Consider the following 23,580-nt stretch of genomic DNA (forward strand, 5'->3'; position numbering starts at 1 on the left):
CAATCTTGGTAGAAGGTCTACCACACAATGTTTTCCAGCCAAATATCTTACCTGTAGCCTTTGCCAATTCAGAGAAGAAGATCTTTTTTATGTTTTACTATATACATATTAGAAAAAACCTATGACCCCCCCCCCCCCCCCGGGGCGGAGCCAATTTTGACACTAGGGACAAAATTTGTACAACTTTGGTATTGGACCTTCAGATGATACCATAGACCAAATATCAAAGCTCTAGGCCATTTACTTTCAGACCAGAAGATTTTTCAAGTTTTTCACTATATGTATGTAATGAAAATCAATGATCCCCCAAGGGGCGGGCCAATTTTGACCCTAGAGCCATTATTTGAACAATCTTGATAGAGGTCTACTACACAATGTTTCATGCCAAATATCTAATCTGTAGCCTTTGCCAAATCAGAGAAGAAGATTTTTTTTAGATTTTTTACTATATACTATATGAGGAAAAACCTATGACCCCCCCGGCGGGGCCAATTTTGACACTAGGGACAAAATTTGAACAACTTTGGTAGAGGACCCATAGATGATACCATATTACCAACAAGATTGGCATTTGAGAAAAAATGCTATGGCCACCGCATTAATTACAACACTAAATAGTAGTGTAGGAACAGATTTTTTTTGTTTCTATACAATTTTGAAAGATTGTCAAAATGCAATAGATCCCTAACCTATCTAATTCTTATTATCAGATTAGTGCGTTAAATCTGTTGTTAAAACTCAATAAAAGATCAGAGTAGGAATATATATCAATGCACTCTAGTCTAGTGAATTTGGTGGCGAAGGTCATATTTCACACAGCCTAAATTTCATGACTACATCAAAAGACAACACAGCTAAGACACTTTGTCAAAAAATCTAAGGTCAGCTAAAATCAAAGTTCACTTTAAATCTTAATCTGTGCACATGGTTCAAATTTCAAAGCTGTACATCAAATTACAAGAAAGTAGGTTCACATCATCAAAATCTAGGTCACCTGATATCACAGTTTCAATTTTACAACTAAAACTGTGCACATGGTCAAAAATTTCATTGCTGTACATTAAAGGACAAGAAAGTAGGTCACTGTCCCTTGGGGCAAGGCAAAATTTTGGACCCCAAGGGTTTGATTCAAATCCAATCTTGATAAGGTCACCAAACAACATTTCAAGTCAAAATATCTCAGCTGTAGCTTTCTCCCATTCAGAAAACAACTTTGTTTTTTTCTGTTTTTACTATGTGTACATAATGAGAATCACTGACCCTAGGAGCAGGGCAATTTTGAAACCAGGGGGACAAATTTGAATGCGAATTTGAACCTCACGACCTATGATGAATTAGGATTATAGACAAACATAACTTAGCATAAAGTATGCGCTTCGACTTGGTGTCAAAGGCAAAAATCTTTTTTTTTATGTTTTATTTACTATATGCTCACAGCCATCAATAAATAACAATCACAAGGTGGGATCCATTGACCCTGTGCTGCGAGAATAAAATTTTTAGACCTCCAAGGGCCTAAATAAAATATTAGTAATCATCTATGAGTAAAGAAAGTTCTAACTTCGCAATTGGATCATCAATGAAACGCAATTTATTTGCCTGAAATTGAATCTCACTAGACCTTTGTCAAATGGCATGAAGAAGAAAAGACTTTTTTCAAATTCAGGAGAAATAAGATTTTTTCAAGTCCTCTTAATATAAATTATACATATTATAATGTCATCTAAGTAAAAAGACTTTCGGCCTCTGGCGCTAGTATGCTGGTCAATTTTAACGACTAGTGGCGCATAAAAAACTCAATTTAGTCTAAGAAGACCCATAGATGATATTATATCCCACGTGTAGTTCCTCAAATTGGAAACCCACCACTAAGCTCTATCCGGAGGCCTGTACCTTCATCACCAAATGGAGGAATTTTCATAATGTATCTATTCACTAATATGTAAAAACGAAGAATAACTAAAACCAGAATGGTTTATCAATCAAGTATGATCGAGAGTAGGGGCGTGGGTACGACTTTTGAGAACTTACCCAACAGGCTTGACATCATGGTTAGTATTTGTGTGAATCAGTGCAATTGCCTGAGTATGCGATAACAGATTGGCTTAGGCATATCTAATAAAACCCTGTGTGGCGTACACATAATTTCAGAATTATTTGGGTAACTCTAGCTTTGTGAAAGGATGTAAGATATTAAATGATTTTTAAGTTGTTCTCCTATTTCTACGGTTCGTCGTGCTTGCTCGGTTTGTGTATTGTGGGTGTCGTGCATGGGTGTCTTGTTTTGTGGTGTTGGCTTGCTGTCGATTTGGCTTTGTTTTACGGCTCCGCTTTGAAGTGGTCTACCTGTGTTGTTTTGCACGCATGAACTTAGGCTGTGTCTGACTCCGGCCTGATCGAGGTTGTATATCTCTGCCTTTATGGTCGTTCACATGATCACTTTCGATGGTGGACTTGCTATGATTCGGTCATCAGCGCCATCTGTTTCTCCTGTGTGGTATTCAGGGTGGCTAGACTTTTTCCATGCATTGTGGTATGGTCACTCTACATGGTGTCTATACATGTTCACCTTTGTCCCAAGTGTCAAAAATTGGCGCCGGGGGGTCATAGTTCTCATGCTTAGTATCTACCTCTCTTCTCTGATTGCCGGTCAAAGCAGATATTGCCACTTGTGTGTCACTCTACAGATTGTAAGGTCGGGTCAAATTGGCGCTTGGGTATTGATTCATTACATAATATAGTGACTAAAACTTTCTGTTGAAAGAGGTAACTGATGGGTAGATACGAGGTAATCGAGTGTCAATTTTGTCAGTCATGTCGCGGGGGGGTCAAGGTTTCTATATATATAGTAAAAATAAAAAATTTTTCTCGATGCAAAGCACAGGTAAATATTGCTGGAGGAAAAAAATAATGGAAAAGGGGAGGGATAAGTTTGGACAATAGGAGGGCATAAATTTGGAAACATTTGTAGTAGTAAACAATAAGATATATCATAAGATCAAATCTCGAAACTGTGCTCTAAGGACTATTGAACTTAGAAACAATATAATGATTCTTCTCTTACTATAGTGTATATAGATCATTACAATGGCCGAAAATCACACGTGCACGTCGCCCGGGCGGGGGCATTTTTACCTCACGGCTGGATTCAATATGTGATGAACAATCTGCGATTAGTATAAATTACACTTCCAACAGCTTTTAGTTTAATTATCTTGCAAATATTAATACGTTTGCAAAATTATCAAACTGGCGTAGCATCTTGTGAATAGCAATAGGAAAGAGATTATTTGCTCATTAGAGGCTTTTTGTGAGCGATAACATATGTGAGTTCAGGATAATACAACAAATGACTTCCCAGGTAACGGGGGGTCTGCACTTTTGACCACAAAGGTGCCATAAGAGTCGTATTCATTTAACAATTTAAGTAGATGGGCTGTTCCACATAGAACAATTGTGCCAATTTACTGACAAATACTCTACCCGCCTGGGGGTCCCAATGTTTCCACAATCATCTAGAGCCTTTGTTATTATGAGTGGAATCATAATACAAGAAGGTACTTTAATAAATATCTTATACAATATTTACATATATACTGTGAATATATCAAATGACAGACACCCCAAAGAGCCTAGAGGCCGGGTGCCATATAGTTGGCCCCATGGTGCTTAGCATAGAAATCAAAATCTTCTAAGGTGTCTTACTTCGCATATGATTTGTTCAAGATGTGATTACAAGAGAGCACCTGGATGGTACATATTGGCCTCGCCAAAGAGTCTAAGCCTATGAGGGCGGTTCTATTTGAGAGTCTTTACACAGCAAGTTACAATAATAGTTAACAAACTATATTATGAATGAAAACACAAGACCATTCCTTGGGGCGGGGCTGAATTTAAAGCCACAAATCGGCCTAAATAAAATCTTGGGAAAACAATTTCCTAGTAATGGGCTAGGAAGTAAAGGAAGGTTTCTAACTCTAGAGAAACAATTGCACAAATGTTTCCTAATGGAATGTCTACCATTATATACAGTTCCCCTTAGTAATATATATGACCCCGGGGCGGGGCCAATTTTGACCCCAGGGCTATAATTTGAAAACAATCTTGGTAGAGGTCTACCAGACAATGCCTTATGCAAAATATCCTAAGCTCTAGGCCTTTTGGGTCTTTACAAGAAGATTTTTTAAATTTTATTCTTATAATTCCTTTTGGTTGCCATGGCAACCAGATTTCATGCATGGAATGAAATTCTTTGAACAACTTTGGAAGCCCTTCACCCAAGGATCAATCCTGCCAAGTTTGGTTGAAATTGGACTGGTGGTTTTTCACAAGAAGATTTTTTAAGTTCACTATATAATCTATATAACACACACACACACAAACAAACACACACACAGGTGAATCGCTATATGCCACCGCATCGCAGATGCTGCGGTGGCATAAAAATCAAAGCTCTAGGCCATTTAGTTTCAGACCAGAAAGCTCTAGGCCATTTAGTTTCAGACCAGAAGATTTTTCAAGTTTTCACTATATGTATGTAATGAAAATCAATGACCCCCCAGGGCGGGGCCAATTTTGACCCTAGGGCCATTATTTGAACAATCTTGATAGAGGTCTACTACACAATGTTTCATGCCAAATATCTAATCTGTAGCCTTTGCCAAATCAGAGAAGAAGATTTTTTTAGATTTACCTATAGACATATAAGGAAAAACCTATGACCCCCCGGGGCGGGGCCAATTTTGACACTAGGGACAAAATTTGAACAACTTTGGTAGAGGACCCATAGATGATACCATATACCAAAAATCAAAGCTCTGGCCCATTTAGTTTCAGACAAGAAGATTTTTTAATTTTGTGTTTTTTGAAATCCTTTTCTGGCCCTGTGACCTACATATGCAACAGACCGGAACCATTTGAACAACTTTGAAAGGGGACCACCCAAGGATCATTTCTGTAAAGTTTGGTTGATGTGCAGTCATTGGTTTCAGAGGAGATGTTGTTTATGTTAAAAGTTGACGACGCACGACGACGGACGACGGACACAGGGCGATCACAATAGCTCACCCTGAGCATTGCTCAGGTGAGCTAAAAAGCAAATGACCAACAATAAAACATCAAATTTGAGCATAAACATAGTAACTTTACAGGTATAACACATTAAAGGCATCAGAGGCGGCTATTAAAGTTTTAAACTGCACAACAATATCCAAATCATCTCAAAACAAAAAATACAAAACTTTAAAAGTTATATATATTTAAATTTCTTCAAAACGAACTTGTTTCCTGGTTTCTAAAATAAGCAAAAGGATAAATTCAGATGGTTTATTACCATGCAATGGAACAGCTCATACACCAATGTGTTCTGTCCAAATGTAAAACAGTTCCCCTTTACGTGGAGACATCATGACAATTTCCTCAGTAAATCACTGTAGATACATAAGAAATTTTCAAACATTTGAAGTCTGTTTTAGGCAACCTTTAACTAAAGAAACTAGAACTATCACTAATGTGGTTGGCCATTGATGAAGTTTTATTAGATTACTCTGTAATAAGTCCAGAAAGACAAGGAAAAGGAACAAAGGGCAATAACTCTATAAATACTGAAGATTGAGTTATGGTTATTGTACACTGCACTTCCTCTCATTGCGCTTGACCATTGTATGAAGTTGTATTGAATTCCAACTACTAGTTTTCAAGTTATGCACTGGACATAAAAACAAGAGCTGTCCGTAAGACAGCGCGCTCGACTTTTTTATTGCTTGCCAATAAAAAAAGTTTTTGCAGTAAAAGGCAATACAAGAATCTCTGTATTTTTAAAGTGAACAATGGCCATGAGCATTAAGATATTTAGTGAAGAATTATTTTTTTTAGATTTTTTAAGTTTTTTAGTGCTTGCCTATAATACAAAACATTGACAGTTAAGGGCCATAATTCAAATAAAATCTTTGACAGAATTACCTTCTCCTGGACATGTTTGGGAATCATGATTGTAAACAAGTATTCCAACTTTCAAATTAATATCTCAAACAGTTCAGTCAAAAAGTGGACTGGTACTAAAAACTTAACCAAGATTCTAAGTCGATAAAAGGCCTTAATTTTTAAAACAAATCCTTGACAGAGTTACCTTCTCTTGCGTACAGATGGGGGTAATGATGTGAAATAGCATTAAAAGTTTCAAAGCAATATCTCAAAGGGTTAAGGCAATAAGTGGATTTTACCCATATTCAATGTATTTTCTAAGTCAAAAAGGGGCATAATTCTGTCAAAAACCTTGACAGAGTTATGTCCTCTTGTCTGTTGATGAAGGTCGTGATGGTAAACAAGTATGGTCAGTTTCAAAGCAATATCTCAAAGGGTTAAGGCAATAATTGGATTTTACCCATATTCAATGTATTTTCTAAGTCAAAAAGGGGCATAATTCTGTCAAAAACCTTGACAGAGTTATGTCCTCTTGTCTGTTGATGAAGGTCGTGATGGTAAACAAGTATGGTCAGTTTCAAAGCAATATCTCAAAGGGTTAAGGCAATAATTGGATTTTACCCATATTCAATGTATTTTCTAAGTCAAAAAGGGGCATAATTCTGTCAAAAACCTTGACAGAGTTATGTCCTCTTGTCTGTTGATGAAGGTCGTGATGGTAAACAAGTATGGTCAGTTTCAAAGCAATACCTCCAATGGTTTTGAAATAAAGTGAGGTGGTACAAAAAACTTAACCAAGCTCAATACACTTTCTAAGTCAAAAAAGGGCCATAATTCTGTCAAAAACCTTGACAGAGTTATGTACTCTTGTCTGTAGATGGAGGTTATGATGGTGAACAAGTATGGTAAGTTTCAAAGCCATACTTGAAATACTTCTGAAATAAAGTGGGGTGGTACGAAAAACTTAACCAAGGTGTGACGCCAACGCCAACGCCGACGCCGACGCCGGGGCGAGTAGGATAGCTCCCCTTTTCATAGAAAAGTCGAGCTAAAAAGTAACAAAGGCAATAACTGTAATTAGTCCAAATAGAGTTATTGTTATTGTGCACTGCACTTCATCTCACTGCCCTTGACCATTGTATAAAGTTTCATTGAATTCCAACCATTAATTTTCAAGTTATGCACTGGACAATAAAAAGTAACAAAGGGCAAAAACTTTTAAATTAGTCAAAAAAGAGTTATGGTTTCTGTGCACGTCACTTCCTCTCAATATACTTGACCATTGTATGAAATAGTTTTGAATTCCAACTACAGTGGAGCCTTGCTAATCCGAACCCTTCTAATCCGGAATTCTCTCTCATCCAAACAAAGAGTCCGGTCCCGATTTTATTCCTTCTATTTTCAATAGTAAAAAAACCTTTCGGATCCAGAACCTGTCTACTCCGAATTCCGGACGATTTTTTCAATTTTTGTTCTTATTTTACTCTAAAATTAACCTCTGGGATCAAAACAGATTTTGCCAAATGTCACATCTACATTCAAAATAAACATACACCAAACTGATAAGTGTTATTTCCCTTGATTAATGGGTGAAACATATGATCTGCAAAGGTGTGAAAATTACACTTAGCTTGCCTTTATATCTACTTTAATTGCTTAATTGATTGATTTTCGTCACCTTCAATAAACATTTTGATATGATGCAATAGAAATATCATTTAATCTTTTGTAATGAATTTAATGACACATGATTAAATGGAAACTGTCAGTGAATTCGGATAGTCCCTGAATTGGATAAGTGTAAACAACAATTGACAAATGCTGGTACAAATATTTAATCATGTCTCATGCTTATTCATTTATTTAAATTTATTTATTTTTGTATTCACATATGTTAAAATAAACGATAAGAGACTGCAAAAATAAAATATTTATATTGCAATTTCAAGTGCATTTTCATTTTCTTTCCTTAAACTATTCTGCCAATAACATGAACAAACATGTGAAAAACCTTCTAATCCGGAAACCTTTCTAATCGGAACTTTTCTTCTGGTCCGGACAAGTTTGGATTAGACAGGTTCCACTGTAGTAGTTTTCAAGTTATGCTCTGGACAAGAAAAAAGCAATGGAAAAGTAACAAAGGGCAATAACTGTAATTACTCTGAACAGAGTTATAGTTCTTGTGCTTGGCCATTGTATGAAGTTGTTTTGAATTCCAACCAGTAGTTTTCAAGTTATGCTCCGGACAAGCAAAAGTAACAAAGGGCAGTAACTCTGTAATTAGTCAAAATGGAGTTATGGTTCTTGTGCACTGCACTTCCTCTTATTGTGTTTGACCATTGTATGAAGTTGTTTTAAATTCCAACCAGTATGTTTTAAGTTATGCTCCGGACAAGGAAAAGTATCAAAGGGCAATAACTCTGTAATTTGTCAAAATGGAGTTATAATTCTTGTGCACTGCATATCTTGACAACTGCATGAAGTTGTTTTGAATTCCAACCGTTAGTTTTCAAGTTATGCTCCAGACAAGGAAAAGTAACAAAGGGCAATAACTCTGTCGTTAGTCAGGATGGAGTTATGGTTCTCATACACTGCACTTCCTCTCAATGTGCTTGACCATTGTATGAAGTTATATTGAATTCCAACCATTAGTCTTAAAGTTATGCTCCAGACAAAAAAAGCAAATAAAGTAACAAAGGGCAATAACTCTGTAATTAGTCAAGATGGAGTTATGGTTCTTGTGCATGGCACTTCCCCTTATTACATGCTTAATGACCATTGTATGAAGTTGTTTTGAATTCCAACCAGTAGTTTTTAAGTAATGCTCCGGACAAGGAAAAGTAACAAAGGGCAGTAACTCTGTAATTAGTCAAAATGGAGTTATGGTTCTTGTGCACTGCACTTCCTATCAATGTGCTTGACCTTTGTATGAAGTTATATTGAATTCCAACTATTAGTATTCAAGTTATATTCCGGACAAAAGAAAGCAATTGATAAATAACAAAGGGCAATAACTCTGTAACTACTTTAGATAGAGTTATGGTTGTTGTGCACTGCACTTCCCCTTATTGTGCTTGACAATTGTATGAAGTTGTTTCGAGTTTCAACCAGTAGTTTTCAAGTTATGCTCCAGACAAGGAAAAGTAACAAAGGGCAATAACTATGTTATAAGTCAAGATGAAGTTATGGTTCTTGTGCACTGCACTTCCTCTCAATGTGCTTGACCATTGTATGAAGTTATATTGAATTCCAACCATTAGTCTTCAAGTTATGCTCCAGACAAGGAAAATGCAACCGACCGACCCACCAACCGACCGACCACCGGGTGACTCCTATATACCCCCCACAAACTTCGTTTTTGGGGGTATAACTAGAAAAAGTATCCATTAATGGTCTCTGAAAAAGACTTGCCTAAGAAAGTTGAAAGAGTTGCCATTTTAAAGATCTCACAAAAAAGCAAGTCTAAGAAGATGGGAAGTTTAAAAATTAATGGTCTCTCAAGAACAATTTCCTTTTATGAACATAATAATACAACAACAATTTCCTTTTATGAACATAATATTCAACAATAATTTCCTTTTATGAACATAATATTCAACAATAATTTCCTTTCATGAACATAAATCATACAACAACAATTTCCTTTTATGAACATAATATTCAACAATAAATTCCTTTTATGAACATAATATTCAACAATAATTTCCTTTTATGAACATAAATCATACAACAACAATTTCCTTTTATGATCATTATCATACAACAACAATTTCCTTTTATGAACATAATCATACAACAACAATTTCCTTTTATGATCATTATCATAAAACAACAATTTCCTTTTATGAACATAATCATACAACAACAATTTCCTTTTATTGACAAAATTATACAATAGTTCCCTTTTATGAACATGATTATGCAATAGTTATTTCATTTTATGGACAATTATAGTTATTTTATTTTGTGAAAATTATCACATATTAGTTATTTCTTTTCATAGATGTTAACATAAAACTGTGAGTGTTGACATTATGAAACAACACATATTTCTTCTCATAAAGTAGTATGGATATCATCATAGAATAGTTATTTCCTTTTATATCGATAAAGAATCAACAGTAATTTCCTATTAAAGACATAATTTATGGTGGTGGTATTAGTAGTTTTCACTCCGGATCACGGCAGTAAGCCAGTCTGAATTGACCATGGGCAGGCTGTCAAGCAGTTTACCAGTACTAGTTGCCTTTACTTTTGCAAGGAACTGTAACCTTCTGTAAATGCCCGAGCAGAGGTACATGGTAAATGACCATAGAAAAGATTTCATATATACAATGAAAGTGACCTGCACCTTTAATAGATATAATTAAACAAATATTATTCCTTAAATAGACATAACTAAACTAGACGTATCACTGAAGGTGATTGATACCCCCACCAGCAACTTTGACTTTTGAAAAATTAGTGGTCTGAAGAAATATTTGAACTCAACCTACGGTAAATAAAGTATCAACAGCACTATGTACAAAGAATTATTTTAATTTATTGCAATCCCAACCAGGATCTTGATATAAGCTCGCTATACACCAAGTTTGATTACAATATCTCATTCCTAACCCTGGTAATTGTCCGGAAACCATTTTTCTACTTTTAGTAACCAAGACCTTGACCCCAAGGGATCCAAATGCAATACCAAGCACGGTCTTCATGTTAGCTTGCTTAACACCAAGTTTGATTACAATATCTCATTCCTAACTCTAGTTATTGTCCAGAAACCATTTTTCTATTTTTAGAAATGGTGACCTTGACCTTGGCCCCAGGGGGTCCAAATGCAATACAAACTGGGGTCTCCACATAAGCTTGCTATACACCAAGTTTGATAACAATATCTCATTCCTAACTCTAGTAATTGTCTGGAAACCATTTTCCTATTTTTAGTAACTGTGACCATGACCTTGACCCAAGAGGGTCCAAATGCAATATCAACCGCTGTCTTCATGTAAGCTTGCAATACACCACATTTGATTACAATATCTCATTCCTAACTTGAGTTATTGTCCGGAGACCATTATTCTATTTTTAGTAATGGTGACCTTGACCTTGGCCCCAGGGGGTCCACATGTAATACAAACCGGGGTCTTCATGTAAGCTTGCTATATACCAAGTTTGATTACAATATCTCATTATTGTCCGGAAATCATTTTTCTATTTTTAGAAACTGTGACCTTGACCCCAGGGGGTCCAAATGCAATACCAACCGGGGTTTCCACATAAGGTTGCTATATACCAAGTTTGATTACAATACCTCACTCCAAACTCTAGTTATCGTCCGGAAACCATGATGTGGACAGACCGACGGACCCACCGACAAGCTGACTCCTTTATACCCCACCTAAACTTCGTTTGTGGGGGTATAACAATTATTATTTCCTTTTTTAAAAAGACATTTTATTTAATTAAAGTATGAACACTATTATATAATATTTATTTCCATTAATTAACATTAACATAGTTTTTTCCTTTTATGGAAATGAACTATACTTATAATAGATATCTCCTTTTATGGGCATTATTAAAAATTGGTTATTTTTATTTACAGATATATTATTTTACAATAATTGTAACAGTGTAAGATGACTGCCTTTTTATGATTCTCTCATTGTCACCTACACAAACAACATCATATTTTAAACTATTACCTTGTATGTTTTAATCAGCATGTAGGCATCATAATATAACATTGTCATGTATTGTGGGGTTGGTTAAACCACCTGCTAACTCATATAAAAATAATAAAGTGGATTCTAGTATTTCACATAAACTATTCAATTCATAAAAGTAATTCAGAGTCAGAAAATTGGATAGCAATGTCTCCGTTTACGACAAGAAAATATAATTTAAAATAAATATTTAGGTTTCTTGACATTATTACAAGAATCCATATACCACTAGGTAACAACAACAACTTTTAGAAAGTTTCATGGCTCTACACTTTTGAAGCAACAAACGTCTCAATATACTATTTTTTTTAATTAATCAGGGGTCATAACTCTGTTTATCCAATAAATCAAAATACCCAGGTGTGTAAGATAGCATACTGGTAATTATTCTCATCATAAAGTTTAATGGCTCTATCAGTAGTTGTTATATGTTCAGAGTTACAACCAACACAAAGTCTACACATTTTAGTTTGCTTAACCAAGGTGAATAACTCTGTCAATTTCTCAAAATAACTTCACATTCAATAGGGTTTTGGTTCTAAACCAGTGTGTTTCTCTTTAATCGTGTAAATTTACTGCTTGTTCTACAAAATATCATACAATTTTGGCCTTACCTTTTCTACAAAGTTGAACAGCTTGCTATAACCACTCTTTATGCAAATCACACAACGACTAGTCTATCAAGGGACATCATCCATCTTGTGGCCTGTAAGATTAAAAACAACTATTATCATAAATATGAGAACCTATAAATCTTTCCTAGACTAATGTACCTTGACAAACGAGCATTCAAATACAAATGTCTACAAACAAAATAAACTTACAATTTATTATCAATTCTTCATATATTAATCATTGCTTGTAAAGTAGTGTTAAGTTTTGCTGATTATATGAACTAGTGTTTATATGAACTACATCAGTTTCTTCAAGATAAATGTCTGGCTTGAGTTATTAATATAACATAATAAACCTACTCTTCCATTCAAACTGTAAAAGGAGCTATTAACAGAATTAGTTTAGTACTGTCACTTTAGCTGGTGTTCTTAATGAAATTAAAAAAAAGAAATATCACTTCTACTAGACTTGAATCATTCACATGTGTATGAGAATAACTGTGTGTCTGGAACATAAATTCTTTGGTACAAAGGTTTATTCATGTTGTTGATAAGATTTTAAATATTTTAAAGCTGAAATATTACACAGCTCAATAATCACTACCTTAGTGTGTAACTAGTTTATCAACATATGTGACTGTGTTTATTAAGATCATTGATTGCAAATCACTCGCCAATCACCACATCGGGGCTCGGATCCCTCACAGACATACATTAAATCCTTTCATTTACGAAAGTTATCAAGCTAATATTATTATGGAAGGTCACTGGCTGTACTCAAGATGCCGGACATAATTCTCATGGTAGTATTCCTGCAGGACATTCACTATCCTTTACAGTGGAGATGTGACTTATACACAGCAGCAAAGATAACACAATGCAATTACATTAGTTTCAGACAAGGACATATATGATTGCTGACAACTGATCTTTACGACAATATTGCTCATGTGTGCAACATTAGCATTGTTATTTATGACCTGTTCAAAGAAACAGATAAAGTTGTTACTATGACAGACAGACAAGACATTTTACAACATACAGATATCTTGATACACAACAACACAAGAGCCAATGCAAGCAAGGCAACACAACTTTTGCCTATTTCTAAAGCCTAACACATCAGAAGAAATTCATTGTGGTGAAACAGTTTTCAAAGGCAACATCAATTCAAGTTAAGAGAATTAATGAAAATTCAACAAGCCAATGACAATGTCATTTTAAGGCAAAAATCATTCTAGAATGACTCAACATGAAGGTATTGTCATAAGTGTAAGTATGAATCAAATCCATACATATTTATGGCCAATTTTAGCATAATCAAACACATTGACCTTAACAGTCCAGGTCATGACTGTTTTTTTTAATAACACAGTAATCATTTTATACAATTTTGTTTGCTTTAATATAAACAAACAGTTATATCAAGAGAGACACAAGGTTCACTTAAATAAAGACATTATAGAAAAAAAGACATTATAGAAAAAAGACATTATAGAAAAAAGAGACGTTATAGAAAAGAGTACTTATGTCAGATTTTTGTTGTAAGAGAAACAAATTTCTAACAACCTATAATTTTATAAAACAGGAAGTGTTCTGACCAACCTCTCTCTTAATTCTAACACTTCTTTGATGAAGTAAAAGTGTTATATTGAGTCAAGACACCAAGAAAAGCTTTACTTAATGTGAAATATGAAGGTTTAAAAGCAATCCCGATAATGCCCATTATTGAAAAAATAAACACGTACATTAGAAATAATGTCCAAGAAGCCATTCAGTTTAATACAATTATTTTTTTCTAGCAAAAACTTCCTTGTATACATCTATAGCTTAATGGTTTAGGAAAACAGATCACACTACAACTCTCACAAGAACGCCTTGGAAGGCTTACCTGACACTTCTTGCTAGAAAAGGTCACAATTCTTCTTTGCAGAATCAGTAATAAACTCACATTATGTTGTCATTACTGTGTTTTACATAAATTAAGAAACCCCCAGGTGGGGCCAGTTCTGACCCCAGAGGCATTATTTATATAATTTTGTGATGCCTCATGACAAATATCTTAGCTCTGGGAATTCTTGTTTTCTAGATGTTTTTAAAAACTAGAAATGTGTCCATAGGACACGGGTGCCCCCACCGCGCCACTGTTCTGTCAATATTTTTACTAAGTCAAGGGAAATAACTCTACAAATACTGGATAAATCCACAAGCGAAACACCAGGTGCAAATCTAAATATGCTGAGCAAGCTGCCCATAAGGTTTAATGACTATGTAAAATCTTTTTTTGAGTAACTTGCAACACAAGTTGAAAATTGCAAAAAATTTCTAAGTGAAGGGCAATAACTCTAAAAATACTAAATAAATCACGACGAAAATACCTGGTGCACAACTGCACATGCTGATCAATATTCCTGTAAAGTTACATGACTCTAGGTCAAATACTTTTTGAGTTACATGCGACACATGTTGAAAATTGCAAAATTTTACTAAGTCAAGGGCAATAACTCCGAAAATACTAAAAATATCCAGACGAAAATACCCAAGTGCACAACTACACATGCTGATCAACATTCCTGTAAAGTTTCATGACTCTAGGTCAAATTCTTTTCGAGTTACATGTGACACAAGTTGAAAATTGCAAAATTTTACTAAGTCAAGGGCAATAACTCTGAAAATACTAAAAATATCCACACGAAAATACCCAAGTGCACAACCACACATGCTGATCAACATTCCTGTAAAGTTTCATGACTCTAGGTCAAATTCTTTTCGAGTTACATGCGACACAAGTTGAAAATTGCAAAATTTTACTAAGTCAAGGGCAATAACTCTGAAAATACTAAAAATATCCACACGAAAATACCCAGGTGCACAACAACACATGCTGATCAACATTCCTGTAAAGTTTCATGACTCTAGGTCAAATACTTTTTGAGTTACATGCGACACAAGTTGAAAATTGCAAAATTTTACTAAGTCAAGGGCAATAACTCCGAAAATACTAAAAATATCCAGACGAAAATACCCAGGTGCACAACTACACATGCTGATTAACATTCCTGTAAAGTTTCATGACACTAGGTCAAATACTTTTTGAGTTACATGCGACACAAGTTGAAAATTGCAAAATTTTACTAAGTCAAGGGCAATAACTCTGAAAATACTAAAAATATCCAGACGAAAATACCCAGGTGCACAACTACACATGCTGATCAACATTCCTGTAAAGTTTCATGACTCTAGGTCAAATACTTTTTGAGTTACGTGCGACACAAAAGTGAACGGACGGACGGACGGAAGGACGGACGGAAGGACGGACAAGGGTAAATCTAAATGCCCGCCACTAACGTGGGGGCACAAAAATATTTTTGCTATAAAAGTCTATGTAAAGTAAGTGACCCCCAGGTCTGGGCAATTTTTACCACTGGAATAACTTTTGTAGAGGACCACAAGGTGATACTACAAGCCAAATATCTGAGCTCTGGGCATGGCAGTTTCTGTGATTTCATATTTTTAAAGTGTTTTTGAGCTCCTGTGATCTATTTATGCATCAGACTGGAACTATTTATATATAATATGTATGATACGCTGTATTATGCCAGTGACTGGTGATTAAAGCCAACCATATATGTATATTTGTGCTATTCTCCGCCAGATTGAGTGAAAAACACTTCTCACATTTGGGTCATTTTTTCACAAATAGAGTAATCATTCTGGAAAAATGGAGTGAGCAAATGATCTGAAATTTTGCATATATTGGTTATCGGTCTTAAGACCTATATCAAGTGGAATATTTGATGCAAATTTTTTTCTAGTCCTACCATGTCAAAAAAACATAAGTGGAGTCCCTTTAAGCTTCCAAACACATGTGACGACAGCTGAAAAATATGTCTTAATTATTACATTACTCTACAATCAAAGACAGAGCTGCAAGCCAATAATAAACATCAGTATTTCCATTTATAATGAAACATGGAAGAAATATATGTATCAATTAGAGGGAAGTATGTGGGATTATATTCTTTCCTTCAGGGCTAGTACAGTAACATTATTTTAACAAATGCTCACATATCTATTTTACCAAGTACATACAATTACATTTTGCAATCACTGAAAAACATGTTTTACTATCATAATGGTTAATTTAAATGTACAGGAAGTTGTTAGTTCTTTACATGATGCTCTCATAGCTGCCATATTAATGTCATTTTATAAATAGTGAAAGATTCCTCTATAGTATTCTATTATATATTATCTTATTGCCAATCCATTTTTCATTCCCCCACAGATTTTTTACATATATTTTGGTCATATCTCAGTAGTGAATCAACCTAACTCGCATTCCTGGATAACTAACCACTCTCAGATAAATCAGCAGCAAACCATAAAGATCTTTAATTTATTATCATGGTGGCAACAAACTGATACCACATTAATTTCAAATAATAGATGGAGCTATGGATGGATGGATGCACTTTCATAAAATGACCTACTTTATGCTACCAGTGACCTTGACCTGTGACCTTTTTTCATTAAAACAGGCATCGAGGTTGATTAAGTTTAATATTTTTTAATGTAATAGCCTTGTTAACATTAAAATTAATGACCATAAGTAAAAGATGGACAGAAAAGTTGACCCAATGCCAACATTACCCTGTGGGCGATGACAATAGAATCAGCTTCTGGCAATACTTTTAAGATGCTATGGGGTGTTTTTTTTCACGGCCAACTTAGAACTTAGTTGCTAATGTACAAGCCCCTCCTATATTAAACTGAGTACACACAATGATTACTACCAGTGCATTGTCACAGTTCAGATTATTATCAAGAATGTCATGTCATGTGACAAATATTCATATCATTTTATATAATTGTATATAATTATGAATATTTTGTCCTTGTAAATGTATATAATTATCACTTATAATTGTCTTGTTATTTATGTTATGTTTCATTACGGCCAGCTCTATAATCATATTATATATAATTTTCTAAGTCGTCATCAACTCATCCTATCAACTATTTTCATGTTTATTTTAGACAAAGCTTGCATGCCGAATCTAAGGTTATACAAAAGTCCTGTACAAATAATCTTTGCAAAATATTTCTATGCTTCAAGCCAGAAGTTGTTTTCTGGTAATTTTATTTAACCCTTTACCTCATATATAAGGGGGATGTGCCCCCTTCTGTTTGGGGGGTTTGAAGGGAGGGCGGTAGTCCCCCTCATTGCCAAGAAAATTTTGGACTTGTGAGAGGCTAAAAATGAGCCCAGGTCGATCATAAGGTAACGTGTAACCAACACTGAAAAGCCTTTGACTCTATCTCAATCCCTTGAGAAGTTGCAGCACTTTGAAATAAATTTTGATGGAAAAAATCGAGGCAAAATAGTGATTTTTGGCACATTTGAGACATCCCCTCGTTGCCATGGTAACAGGAAATTTAAGACTGAGCATGTCGTTACAACGGCAATGATCCAGTCAACATTTGTGCCAAGTTTGATTAATATTGAAGCATTTTTCATAGTTTCATAGCAGTTTGAACTTGTAACAGGAGGCTTTTCAGTGAAAATGGCCATTTTTCACAATATGCTCATGAGGGAAAGGGTTATAAAGACATTATGTTTCTGTCTTTTACAAAATTAATAATTGTTGGTAATCACAATGTTTCATTGTTGAGCAATTTAAACATTTATTTATTCCCCCACTGCATTTATGCACACCTTGCAATATATTTCTATACTTGTTATCAAGGTGTAAGCTAGTTATGTCTTGTACAGGCCCCAGTGAGAAAGGATCATACATACATGTATGCTATTCAGTTATTGCAATATATCAGAACTTCCTGGAAGAACTTTACCCCTGTTTGCCCAAATCACTTCCTATTATTTTTGTTTTGCAGCAAGTCTGTTTCTCGTTGCCATTCTTCACTTTAATGTCAGTGACGTGCCAGTCAGACCATTACTTTAATCATGCTGTTACCATATTTGGTATTACACAAATACAACAAGTGTGCAAAGTTTCAAAGCCATATGTCAATGGACTTTGAAAATATTTGAACTATTACAACTAGAACTGCCACTATCATGGCATGAATACCCCCGCATACCACTTTGTCACAATCAACAGTGGCCATTTAGAGCTCAAGGAAAACCTCCTTGCCAAATCGGAGGTTACTAAGCCAGTGCATTGCTAAGTTATGTATTCTACATGCTGCAAATGTGAAAATGTCAAAATCAATTCATTGCGGACAGGACATTCTTTAGCAATTGAGAAGAAAATCTTTTTTTTGTCAAGGTCCCTGTGACCTTGACCTTTGACCCAGTGACCTCAAAATCAATAGGGGTCACCTTATAGTCATGATCAACATCCATGCCAAATATGAAGACTGTGGGTCAAAGGAATCTTAAGTTAATGGGTGGACAAACTTTTTGAAGTCAAAGTCCCTATGACCTTGACCTTTGATCCAGTGATCTCAAAATCAAAAGGGGTCATCTACTAATCATGATCAACATCCATTCCAAATATGAAGACTGTGGGTCAAAGGAATCTAAAGTTATTGGGCAGACAAACTTTTTGATGTCCCTGTGACCTTGACCTTTGACCTGGTGACCTCAAAATCAATAGGGGTCATCTACTAATCATGACTAACCTCCATTCCAAATATGAAGACTGTGGGTCAAAGAAATCTTAAGTTATTGGGCGGACAAGCTTTTTGAAGTCAAGGCCGCTGTGACCTTGACCTTTGACCTGGTGACCTCAAAGTCAATAGGGGTCATCTACTAATCATGACTAACCTCCATGCCAAATATGAAGACTGTGGGTCAAAGGAATCTTAAGTTATTGGGCGGACAAGCTTTTAGAAGTCATGGTCCCTATGACCTTGACCTTTGACCTGGTGACCTCAAAGTCAATAGGGGTCATCTACTTATCATGACTAGCCTCCATGCCAAATATGACGACTGTGGGTCAAAGGAATCTTAAGTTATTGGGCGGACAAGCTTTTTGAAGTCAAGGCCCCTGTGACCTTGACATTTGACCTGGTGACCTCAAAATCAATAGGGGTCATCTACTAATCATGACTAACCTCCATGCCAAATATGACGACTGTGGGTCAAAGGAATCTTAAGTTATTGGGCGGACAAGCTTTTTGAAGTCAAGGCCCCTGTGACCTTGACCTTTGACCTAGTGACCTCAAAATCAATAGGGGTCATCTACTAATCATGACTAACCTCCATGCCAAATATGAAGACTAAGGGTCAAAGGAATCTTAAGTTATTGGGCGGACAAGAAAAAACCGACCGGCCGTCCGGACAGCCGGACAAGCTGATTCCAGTATACCCCCCTTACAACTTTGTTGTGCGGGGAATTAATTAACTTATAACTGGTAACAAGGTCATTCAGAAGCAATAAATCTTGGTAGAGGTTCACTTCGCAAAGTCTCATGCCATAAATTTAACCTCTAGCCTTTGTCAATTCAGAGAAGAAAATTTTTCAAGTTTTTACTTTATACATATAAGGAAAACTATCGCCTCTGGGGAAGGACAATTTTAACACTAGGGGCATAATTAAAACAACTTTAGTAGAGGACCCATAGATGATATCATATACCAAATATCAAAGCTCTAGCTAGAGGTTCACTACACAATGTTTCATGCAAAATATCTTAACTCTAGCCTTTGTAAATTTAGAGAAGATGATTTTTAAAGTTTTTACTTTATACATATAAGGAAAACCTATATGGCCCCTGGGGCGGGGCTAATTTTGACACTAGAGGCAAAATTTGAACAACTTTGGTAGAGTACCTATAGATGATATCATGTAAGGTATGAGCCCCCTAATGGGCACTATAAGGAACTATAAAATTGACAACATAGGTCAGTTATATACCTTAAAAGACACAAGAATGCAAAATTTAAACAAAGTTTACCGTATGGTTTACGAGTTATGGAGATTTTTCTTAAGTAAAACTTGGCTATTAGAAGGGCTCTTTTTCAGAAATGAGAAACTCTAAATATTCTATTTTATAATCATTATGAAATAAAATGTTTTCCTATGAGAAACAAATAATAGCATTCAGCTAACAAATGACCCAGCAAAATTATTGTTTCTTCTCAAAATGTTTGAAATATGTATATAAATGTTACCCTACCCCACCCATTTTAAGTACTTGTTTGATCATTTTTCTACTTGGAGGGCCTTATTCAAAATATCGCTAAAATTTACTCAAATCAGGGGCTGTTTTCAAAGTTTGCATAAATTTTCTTAAAAGTATATTGGTTTCGCTTGTCAAATATAAAATACTTTTACCTTCTAGTTTTTATTTTATTAGACTTTGAAAATATCAGGTACCATATTTGATAAGAATTTGGCACAATTTAGCCAATAAATACCAATAATAATTTCATAATTAAAATGAAACACTTTTTTCTTCTCAAGAGTGATATGAGACACACAAATAATGTTCAAAAAAAAAAAAGAAAGAAAAAAAAAGTTGCCGCTTCTGGGGCTTGAACCCGCGCCCTTCAGTTACAATGCAGTTGACAGTAGTTCTAGCCTATTTGAATACTCTTCAAAGTGGAGGTAATGCATTAGGTGGATCATACCTTAAACAAATATTAAAGCTCTAAGCCTTGTACCTTCAGACAATAAGATTTTTTGATTTTTTACTATATGTATATATTGAAAATCAATGACCCCCAGGGCGGGGGGCAATTTTGATCCCAGGGCTATAATTTGAACAATCTTGCTAGAGGTTCACTACACAATGTTTCATGCAAAATATCTAACCTCTAGCATTTGTCAATTGCTAGAAGAAAGTTTTTACTATATACATATAAAGAAAACCAATGACCCCGGGGCAGGGCCGATTTTGACCCCAGGGCTATAATTTGAACAATCTTGGTAGAGGTCTACCAGACAATGCCTTATGCAAAATATCTAAGCTCTATGCCTTTTGGGTCTTTACAAGAAGATTTTTTAAATTTATTCTTATAATTCCTTTTGGTTGCCATGGCAACCAGATTTCTGCATTGAATGAAATTCTTTGAACAACTTTGGAAGCCCTTCACCCAAGGATCAATCCTGCCAAGTTTGGTTGAAATTGGACAAGTGGTTTTTCACAAGAAGATCTTTTAAGTTCACTATATAATCTATATAACACACACACAAACAAACACACACACAGGTGAATAGCTATATAGATGCTGCGGTGGCATTAAAATATCCACACGAAAATACCCAGGTGCACAACTACACATGCTGATCAACATTCTTGTAAGGTTTCATGACTCTAGGTCAAATATTTTTTGAGTTACATGCGACACAATAAATGGATGTTGTACACCAAACTTAGTTTGAGGACAACCAGCTCAGGCAAGCTAAAACATTGATAACACCTAGGATCAAAACCACGTAGACAATTTTGTAACAGTTTATTCAAAATGATATGTAATATGAAGACTTTCAACAAAATCATATTAGTAAGGCCTTTATTCCTCCTACAAGTATTGTTACATCATTACATCCTACGTTATTTTATTCTACATCTTTATCTTCTCTTTGTTATTTAGGCTACTTCATAATCTTAGAAAACTACTTCCATTTTTTTATGAGTCTAAAATTCACCATATTTTCTCACACTAGATAATAGGAATTATGCCTACATTGTGCCAAGTATTATATTTATAATTCAATAACAGACCAATATTATATCCTATTGTCCATATCAAGAGTTTTGGCTTCAAGCCATTCTTATAATTTCAACAAAGAATATTTTCATCTTCCTGACAGAGAAGACACGGCAACAATAATTATTTCATTATTGGGGTGGAATATTAATATGACATTTCTTCTTTCTGTGTAGCAATATTTGCAGTTCTTACAAGTGGCAGGAAAAGAATTTTTACATTAACCTTTTAAATTGTAAAATTTACAATGTCAGTGTAGGAAAATATTGAAACCTGATTTTTGAAAAATTAAACCAACTTGACATGTATGCTTTGACTTGCATGTTATACAATTTATATCTTAATGTTGGTCATGGGTACCAATTTATTTTGAATTTCCATCATGGATACATAAGTAACCAGGCACCAGGGACACTACATGTCCGACCCTATTTTATGTTGGTGGCATCAAAACACTAAATGAAGATGTTTGTGCTCATTTCATCTGAATTTTAGCATTAAAATATTACTATAAAGTAAGAAAAGACATTAAATCTTAATTTTAGACAACCTAGACTAACATATACTTGTCATCCCTACATACCTACACACACAATGTATGTTTCTACTGGAGTCGGTCTATACTCAATACCTCTTTGTATTTTATAAACCGAAAATCATTTGTCCTTACCAACAAACAGCTTTTTTAAATTTGTATTTACATTAATTTATATTTAAGGCAAAAATCAAAATCATTCAAATCTGGTAGTAGTTATTATTGTCAATTTTGTCAATATTTTCAGTTTGCTATAGAGTTATTTACCAGTGTTGCTACAACATTTCATACCTTTCAATATCTGGTGGCATATTATTTTTTTATTGCTCTTTTGGTTTCAAGTAACACTGAAAATTATCCAAGACAGAAAAGCCAATTCTACCAGTACCTAATTAGTTCATAACTTGTGGTAACAAACTTCCATCTATATATAGGAAGCTAATTAAGGCTGATTTATATATTATATACTATACAAGTACAATTGCCTTATAATTTGATTTTATCTTAACCACCTGTTGAACCTAATTGAGGAAATTAAACAACAAGGGACTTGAAATAGAATCATGATACCTTCATGTAACAACCAAACCATGCTGTACTTCAATTTAGTTAACTTATTTATCAAAAAGCCTCTCTTCCAATAAGCATGCCATTAACCATGATAGATGCCTTATTTTGTCTTTAGATCTCTAGTTAATACAGCATATGTTTGTGAATTTACTGCTACTAATTACTCACTGATATCATTACTGGAAATTGAGGAAATACAGGAAATGTTGTTATCAGTATAAACTATTGTTGATAATTGCTTGTCATTTAATGTTCACATGATCAAAACCATTAGTTAATCAGTCAGTCAAATATACAAAATAGTTTACAATATATAGTTACATCTACCATGTCTTTATTCTAACTGTTCTTTGTTAGTTAGCGTTTATGGCCATTAATAAAGGGAAGCTGTAGTGTCAATATAAAAATTAAACTGTACCACAACATGTATGCCCCTGATAAGTCATTTACATGGAATTCTTATCTTACAACTAAATCTTAGATATGTAGGCTTATTAAGTGTACTTTATTTATTGATCAGACATGCTTTTTAAT

The 23,580-nt window shown here is 34.7% G+C and overlaps 1 protein-coding gene across 1 annotated transcript in view; it reads right to left on the reverse strand.

Moving 5' to 3' along the window:
- The window catches only part of LOC132745248 (FMRFamide receptor-like), a 108,007-nt gene that overhangs the window by 52,464 nt on the left and 31,963 nt on the right, over window positions 1–23,580 (reverse strand). The window contains exon 2 of the mRNA XM_060734112.1: window positions 12,257–12,348. The gene's annotated coding sequence lies outside the window, so the exon portion shown is untranslated. The remainder of the gene's footprint in view (window positions 1–12,256; window positions 12,349–23,580) is intronic.

Source organism: Ruditapes philippinarum, unplaced genomic scaffold (assembly GCF_026571515.1).
Source record: "Ruditapes philippinarum isolate M1 unplaced genomic scaffold, ASM2657151v2 ctg8_1_1_1_1, whole genome shotgun sequence".
NCBI lineage: Eukaryota > Metazoa > Mollusca > Bivalvia > Venerida > Veneridae > Ruditapes > Ruditapes philippinarum.